Raw genomic sequence first — 8,535 nt, 5'->3', positions numbered from 1 at the left:
TGTTCCAGGGAAAAGTAATACAAAACACAAGACAAGACAAGGACATGAGGAGCTAAGCAGGGAAGATAAGGGAGAGGAGAGGAGAAAAAGTGCGACTGCCTTCGCAATTTTTATATATACAAGCTTATTTCAGATATAGGAGCTTATTTCAGCTGTGCAGCTGAGCACAGGAGTCTGTGGGAGTGGAGCCTCTAGTGGCCATTAAAGGAACTGCAGTTCATTAACAACTTTCCTTGGGTGGTGTTTGTTCTTTGCTTATATGTGAACAGCTGATGCACACCTGCCAGGATGCTAACACGTAGCTGAAGCATCTGCTCCTGTCAGTCCGTGTGTTTTTTAAATGATGACAGCACTGATGGAGGCTTTCATGGGTAACTACACCTAAATCAGTCCGCACACACAGAAGCCATGAATCGGTGTTCCTTTGACACAAATCTTTATATTTGTGGTTAATTGTGTCCATTTGATGAACACGCACGTCTGTTCTGTCTGTTTTTAGCTGAATCTCATCGACCGCCGTAGAGGAGGCTGCACGTGCTGTCGCCGAGCTCTGCTCTCCTCTAAGAGGCAGAGATGAGACCGTGAGGCGCTCAGCCCACTTGCTCAGACTAACCACGGTGCTTCGCCCTGTTACTACGCAACTACCTGCTGGAGTCTTTATATGAGAGCTCGGTCAGCAGGAGCGGTGGGAGGGGGCGTGCTGATGGATGTACAGTATGTATATCTGCAGAAGGAGCGTCAGTAATAAATAGATATAGAGATTAATGAAGGGAGGCACTGCACAGAGGCACAGGTTGAGTCTGTCGATGTGTTTTCAGGAGTAAGACGAGGATGGATGCAGCTGCAGCCTCTCGTTTAAGAGAGGACAAGCTGCATTCATGCTCGCGATAGGCAGACGGGAATAAAACAAAGGCAGAGTAAAGAGCAGGATGACTCCCACAGTTTGGGGCTCTTCACGTGGAACAGACGATGCTGAAAGAAGCGAGACAAAGCTGCAGAATGAGACGGAGACGACTCCCTCGCCGTCTTTGCGTGTGGTCAAAAGCTACGTGGTGATCACGAGTGAATACTCTGAAAATTGCAAAGGCGGTCGAGAAGAGAAGAAAAACAGACGTGTGTCTGTTATTGTGGCTGCTGCATGATAGGAACATGAGCAGAAACGCACAGACTGAGCTCTCTGAAATGTGTGTGAGTGTTAGAAGCAACAGCCTCTTTTTCTCTAATGTAGATCCTGCTCGAGCTTTTACATCTGCAGACTTGTGAGGCTCAGAGTGACGGATGTGACGGCTGCGGCCGTTTTTCTCCCACAGTGGCTTCTCTGAAAATCTTTTTCATCATATACAAGATCTTAATGAGCTCTCAGACTGATGGTTTACTTCTGCTTCCTGGTTATTTACAAGTAAGACTTTTACAGATTAGGCTTAAAACGTTTTTATGAAACATACAGTCAGGTGACCCTGACTCCTCCTTTAGTTATGCAGCAATAGGTGTAGGCTGCTGGGCGATTCCCATGATGCACCGGGTGTTTCTTCTTCACTCACTTCCTCCCCTAACCCCAACCGGTCGCAGCAGATGGCCCCGCCCCTCCCTGAGCCTGGTCCTGCAGGAGGTTGCTTCCTGCTAAAAGGGAGTTTTTCCTTCCCACTGTCACCAAGTGCTTGCCTGTAGGGGGTTGTCTAATTTGGGGTTTCTCTGCATTATTGTAGGGCCTCTACCTTACAATATAAAGCACCTGGAGGTGACTGCTGTTGTGATTTGGCGCTATATGAATGAAACTGAATTTGGCCAACAGGTGGACGGCTGCAGCGTCTAGCCTCAGCCGACTGGAGTCCCTGAACTGGACCTGTGGACCACGTTTGTGCTGGTGTGACCAATAATATGGCTCCTATGAGGTTATTATAAAGCTCTTCTCTAAATATGGTCACGTCTTCTGTCTTCTTTGCCAGGGCTAATGGTGTGCTGCTTCGGTGTTGTTGAAAGGATTGTTCTGATAGTGATGTGCTTGTGCAGCTGATGATGTGTTTTCCCCATTATTATTGCTTCAAAAAGACATAAGACAAGAATAACATGATACCGGTAATCCCTCTGCAACCATACAGTCAATACTCTGTAATTACCCATCAGCCTGAAACATTAAGGGCCACGGTGCAGCTACAAGCCCTGTCATCTAAACGAGCAGCTAAACTTGTCCAAAACAAAACCATTTAACTCAAACTCACAGCTACAGATTGTTTCATGGAGCGCTAATGAGAGCAGGGAGACATGTTAAGAGCTGAAACACATTAGAGGCAGATTTGTTTCAGTTCTCCAGCCTACGGTGGAAGATGAGGGCTGACGGAGGATTATGAGTCACGCTTGTGCATGGGGGTGAGAGGTGAGGATGAGGATGCTGACGATGAGGCGTGGAGGGCGTGATTTAAGCAGACGGCTGTGATGGAAGCTGCCTGATCACCTCAAGGAGACGCCCACTCCTCTACGGACACACAGAATGCACTCGGTGTTTCTCCTTCACTCGCTTCCTCCCCTAACCCCAACTGGTCTCAGCAGATGGCCCCGCCCCTCCCTGAGCCTGGTCTGTTTGAAATGTCGGAGCCATGAAAACCAGGAACCGCAGCCGTTTAGTGAACCGCACTAATCTTAAATCCACGTGGAGCATTGAAAATATTAACCCCACTGTCATTTATTCAGTGATTCGTTGTCATTTAACAGGATCCACGATGTGAGAACGTCAGATTGGCGACCTGTGAATGCTTTTTATGGTTTCCCACCATCAGACCAAAGCTCACAGGTCGACGACTCATAAACACATTCATGCCTTAGCTTGGCACAGCTGTATATAGATATAAACAAGCCCAAATTAATGTCTGCTATCTTCAGAATAACAAAGGATCGCACTTTGTTTCCTGGGTGGAAAGCATCCTTCTTCATAAAGCAGTTGTGTGCAAATTAAATTGGCCGTCAGCTATAATCTCTTATTCTTCTCTACATAACAAAACTGCAGCTCATCTTTGAGGCCTTTTATCAGGGCTTAGAGACAAATACTGCAGACGCAGCCGCAGGCGTCTCGGTTTGTCAGAATCACAGTATTCAGCAAAATCTGGCTGCTTTTTGTTCCCCTGGCGGTGTTGTGCAGCTCCAGCAGGGGTGTAGCAGTATGAGGCGCCGTTACATGGGCGTTCAGTGAACGTCTCCTTTGAGGATTTGTTGGGCTGGAGGAGGTTTGCTCGGATTGGAAGCTGTAATCCGTCTGAAGAATGGGATTTAGGAGACCATCCAGGTGCTACGAGGCTTAGACCGAGCCGCAGCGATGCAGATCAGGGTTCTGGCATCGACACCGGCCGAGTGTCGGTTTGTCTGTGTGATGGTGTGAGGGCGGAGAGGCCGTGATGCTGAAACGAGGCAGAATCACCAAAGAACCGGGTGTTTCGAAGGTCAAGTGACTCTTAAGATACAAAAGGACAAATCCTCCAACGAGAGTGACCAGCTTCCCTGTCGCCTCTGATTCAGTGACTGAGCGTGCACCAACCCCGAGGCGGTCTCCACTGCAGCTGATCACGAGCGAACGAGCAGCAGCCTCCGGGGCTGGAAAATGAAAGCGAACACCACAGCTCCTCTAATGCCCGGTCGAGCCTCCTAACTGCAGCTCTGCTTTTTGTTACGGACTCATTTGCAGTTTTAAAGTTTGGATTATTAGGGGCGTGGCTTCTTTGACTGACAGGTGGATGGGAACACGGGCAGTTGTAGCTGCAAGCTGTCTGACAGGCTTCACCTCAGCTAAATGGAGTCCCTGAGAAAGACCGTGTTTTACATTTCTGATAAATAATATGGCATCCTGTGTGAATAACTACACCAACAGTCCATCACCCGTGAGCCATACACACCTATGTGGATGAAGCTTGCTAGCAGAGCTCGCTGGTTAGCAGCACCCTGTCCAATCACGGTGGCTCCTGCAGCCACAATGCCAACACTGATGCACGGAGTTCAGAAACCATCTGTGTTTGTGTACCGTCTGTGGGAGAGTCAAAGACAAACGTTCACCATCACACACAAACGCACTAACATCGTGATGTCATTAAGTTTCCACAGCTTTGTGATTTTTAACTTAAAATGTGAAACAAGTTAAGAAGAGCTTCAATGAACGATCAGATCCTTTGAGATGAAAATATTTGAGTTTTTTTTGATTGATGTTTTTATTTATCCAAGAATATGTTGCACTACAGAAGCTGCTTCTCCCTGAGCCTTTAAAACTGACTGCAGACATAAATACCATCTGCTGGGACGTGAAGGAGATGAACCGACTTCCTGTTACAGGCAAAAGACAGATATGTAATCTAATTTATGGTTATTTTAAGGCATTTCATCAAAAAATGACCAGCAGAGTTACTTTTATTGTCCTTATATGATCGTAACATTAACACGATACACTCATGCATACACTCAGAGGACTCCAGTGAAATACAATAGTGCTCAACATATGACGGTGTCATGAGAGCGTGTGATCATGTGATGTGATAGTGATCTTACTGAGAACAAAGTGTCGTTGAAGAAAAACCGTAACTAACTGCCTGCAGCCAAACCATCTCCACTGCAGGGGCGTCAAATACCGCCATCGTGTCCGTTGTTGCGTCTCGGAGATAAGGTGGTGTTTGGCGTGCAGCAGCAGCAAAGACTGTACACGGAGGATGGAGATCGAGGGTGGATTCTGCTTGTTCTTTGTTTCAGTTTGTTTTCATCCACTCTTCGAAACGATCACGAATTGTTGTTAAATTACTCGACTCACTGCTGTGAACCTGCACGTTAACACGATCGAAGGCGTTCACGTCTATCATTCAGTCGACATTCGGCCCCTCCCCCACAGCCGTGAGCTCTGGGCAGTGACCACAAGTATGAGTTTGCTGACAAACTGCTGAACTGGTCTGTGGTTGAAGAGCAGATCTACTGGTCCTCTGAGGTGAACAGAGGAAGCTGAGGTAGTTTGGGCATTTGACTGGGATGCTTTCTACGCCCAACTCAGAGGAAACTCCGGTTAGACCAACAACTACCTCTAAAAGCATTTTCCTCAACGGGCCTGGAGCGCCTGGGGATGTCCCAGGAAAAACTGGCCGATGTTACCGGGGAAAGTCATGGATCAGTAGAAGAAAAAGGATGGATAGTGGAAAAATGAAGCTTACATGACACTGAGCTGAATTTTAAAGAACACCTCACTAGAAGATGATCCGTCGTGACTTTAAAGAACTTTTAACCAAACAAACAGCTTTTCTCCATTAATGCAAACAATTCCAGTCTGGAGTTGTGTTTGAGCCTAGGACAGGGAAGAACAGGACAGAGTCGGTCATTCCCACCCACGGCCGAATAAGAATCACCAGAAGATGCAAACTCCACACAGATTCAAAGCTTGTTGCTGTGAGGTTGTGATTCGAACCATCACATTGAGCTGCCGCTCTGCTGCACATACAGCAGCAGAGAAGGGGGGAGGTGGAGACTGACGGCTGAAGAAAAAGATGTTCAACACAGACCGAAAACCACGCTCTGCTTTTAAACACATTTAAAAATCTGATTGTTCCTCACTGAGGAGCTGCTGCAAGTTTCAAATAAAACCTTTTGCAGCCTGCTTTCATTCTGTGGGGTGTCACCAGCTGGCACAGCGGCTAAACCCCTCAAAGAACCAGTATGGGGTTAAATGGAAGCTATCTTTAGAACATTTTCACCACTTCACCTGCACTCAGGCAGTGCTGAGAACGAAGTGAAGCCATTAACCAGACTTCACTGACAAAAACAGTCATTTTAGAGTCCGGGAGGTGTTTGTTTCCTGCTGCTACAGTTCCTGTTTTAATTTGCAGGTTTGGATCCAGTGGGGCCACTTAGCAGCAACAAATTGATGAGAACAGGGATTTATGCAATTTCCATAATCAGTAATAAAATGTAAAGCACAAAGGTATAAACTGTCTCATTTATTTTTGTCGCGGTCAGGTGCATTCATAACGAGCAGGTATCCACGATGCAGTAAAAGTAAAAGCAAAATAATAATAAAAAGCTCAAATGTTTCCTCTTCTGCAGGGAAAAACCTTATTTCTACCTTTTACAAAAAGGGAAAACAAAATATTTGTTTAGCTAGCTACACTTTCCAGTTTGCAATTTAAATGTCACACATGACTGAAGCAGATGAGCCATAAAAAACTGTCCTCAGACTAAAAACTATCCTGATAGATATGCAGACCTGCAGTGGTCCTAGTATGGAACCCAGGGGGACTCCTGCTAGCTAAAAGCTTATTGGTTCAAACCAGTGCTCCTCCCTTGTGTCAAATACTGTCCGTCTATCCAACCATGGATTATCTGCTGTTTATCTGGGTCTGCGTCACGGGGGCGGCAGTCTGAGCAGAAGTGAACAACTATGGCTTCAGGATTGCCTGTGGGGGCACCGATAATCTCTCCAGCATCCCCTGGCTCTCCCCAGGGACTCCTTCTGGTATGACATGCCCAAAACAACTCATGTATGAGCCGTTCAGGAGGCAACATGTTCAGATGAACCACCTCAAGGGGTTCCTTTGAGTGTGAAGGAGTGTTGATGTCCCCTGATTTCCCTGGAAATGACAGAAGTCTTCAACCTTTCCCTGAGGCTGAGGCTGGTCCCAGGGGTCCTCTGGAGGAAGCTCATCTGCTCTGCTTATAAACAGTCTGATTCTGTTGGTCACTACACATAGCTTATGGCCACAGAACAGCTTTACTAGAACTCCTTCCATTGGGGCAACAACATAGAGTGCCACCAGGATGGACCCATGCCAACACTTCAAGATTCTTCAAGAGGGGAAATAGAAGACTTGCACTTTGCACACTCTGATTAACCTTATATGTTTTAAAGTATTAGAACCCCGAAAAGTTGATTCTGTTCATCTGGACGTTTTCAGTGGGAGAAACGTTTCGTCATTCATCCAGGTGACTCCTTCAGTCTCAGCTGACTGCAGGTTAAACGGCCTCCTTGACTCAAACCAGCGTTCTAATAAAGTGTTAGAAGATCAATCATTCACACAAGTAAGCATATAAAAACATATAAAGTTCGATTTAAGCTTTGATTTGACTCAGTCACGCATTCTTCTCATGCACAGAGTATGTTATCTTGGTGACCTGCTAAATAAGTCTCAGCGACACCTCTCACTGCTGAATAGTGAACGCTGAAAGACGAGTGACTTTGCATACCGATGGCCTCCTTTAGTTGATGATGAAAATGCAGCACGGACAGGAAGTGTCCACGCTGCTCTCCTGGCCGTGGGTGTGGGAATGTCTTTTCCTTGCAGGCAGAGCCCAGCTGCACAGAAGAATCATGGAGGATTGTGGAAATACCTCCAAACTTTGCTAACTGCTGTTAAACCGCCTCGTGGGCTTTTCAGAGATTCTCTGGGATTTCTTTTTCGTTTTAGAAAAACAGATATCGAGAATACAGAGCAGAAATTCCAGCTGGTTTATTTCCCCTCCCGAGCTACTCGTCTTCAGTAAGTGCGCTGTGGCCGAGCGATGGCAGGAGTTTGCAGCACTTTCAGTGAATCTGCATATTTATGACAGTGAAGCAGCCTCCATTTCATGCCCGTGTGGCTTCAGAGTCCCTCCCCTGTATTTCATGTGCACAGCTCAGCCATGATAACATAACCTCACGGCTTCACGCCATCCCTCGCTTGATTTACACACACGGACCCATCTCCCTGTGTGACAGCGGCTCAGCCTGTAACCATATAATGGCCCATAACTGCCCTGCACAACTGGACTCTCACAATCATATTGGCTTTTATTTCTTCCAGCTGCTGGAGGTAAAGTGAGTAATGAGCTGTTTTATCCAGAAGGCACAACTCAGCAGCAGGGGAGGAGGAGGAGGAGGGATGTGCCATACAAACGCACTAAGTGCTCTGAAACTTAAGTAGTACAAGGAAAGCAGATTATCCTGTATTTTTAAGCAGGGTTTTGCCACAGGGTAGCAAAAGGTTTGAGTGTAACCGACACTGAAAAAGTGAAAAGATCCTTTCGGTGAGGAGGAGAGAAGAAATCAAGCCAAGAATTTATATATGATTGTACAAACCTGCAAACAGAAAGGCCCCAGCCGGCCAGCGGAGTCAGACCTGGAGCTTCTTGGTGTGTGGGCGGGGTTTGTGTTGTCTGGTGATTCGAAATTGGCTGTTGGTGAATGTGGGTAAGAAAGGTTGTTGGTCCTGTGAGAGACTGTACCACGTCTCTCACTCTAGGACAGCCGGGACAAACTTCATCCCCGAACCGGATAACGAGGATGGACGGGTGGACAGGCGAACCTCTGTCTCAAAAAGTATCGAATGTGTCAATAAAAATAGTTAGAACTATGTGTTAGATCAAAATTAGTACAAAGGCAACATATGAAAGGACAAAATTGTGAAACCAAACAACAGCAGGAGATTGAGCGGCTGTAACCACAGGGTTTTGGTCTGTACCGTCAACTGGATGGAGCATGTCTGCAGAGAATGCCACTCAAGAATGCAGGTATGTGTGTTTTAATGACACGATTCAGGTGATACTTAG

The 8,535-nt window shown here is 46.6% G+C and overlaps 2 long non-coding RNA genes across 2 annotated transcripts in view; one reads left to right on the top strand and one right to left on the bottom strand.

Moving 5' to 3' along the window:
* LOC102194167 (uncharacterized) overlaps positions 1–8,129 on the bottom strand; it is a 10,152-nt gene extending 2,023 nt beyond the window's left edge. The window contains exons 1-2 of the long non-coding RNA XR_312000.1: positions 8,066–8,129; positions 3,882–4,009 (exon numbers count right to left, since the gene is read on the bottom strand). This is a non-coding gene — a long non-coding RNA (uncharacterized LOC102194167). The remainder of the gene's footprint in view (positions 1–3,881; positions 4,010–8,065) is intronic.
* LOC102194357 (uncharacterized) overlaps positions 8,087–8,535 on the top strand; it is a 14,516-nt gene continuing 14,067 nt past the window's right edge. The window contains exon 1 of the long non-coding RNA XR_312001.2: positions 8,087–8,496. This is a non-coding gene — a long non-coding RNA (uncharacterized LOC102194357). The remainder of the gene's footprint in view (positions 8,497–8,535) is intronic.

Source organism: Pundamilia nyererei, unplaced genomic scaffold (genome assembly GCF_000239375.1).
Source record: "Pundamilia nyererei isolate P.nyererei 1_Seehausen unplaced genomic scaffold, PunNye1.0 scaffold00131, whole genome shotgun sequence".
In the NCBI taxonomy this organism is placed as follows: domain Eukaryota; kingdom Metazoa; phylum Chordata; class Actinopteri; order Cichliformes; family Cichlidae; genus Pundamilia; species Pundamilia nyererei.
This window is presented reverse-complemented; position numbering and strand designations above follow the sequence as displayed.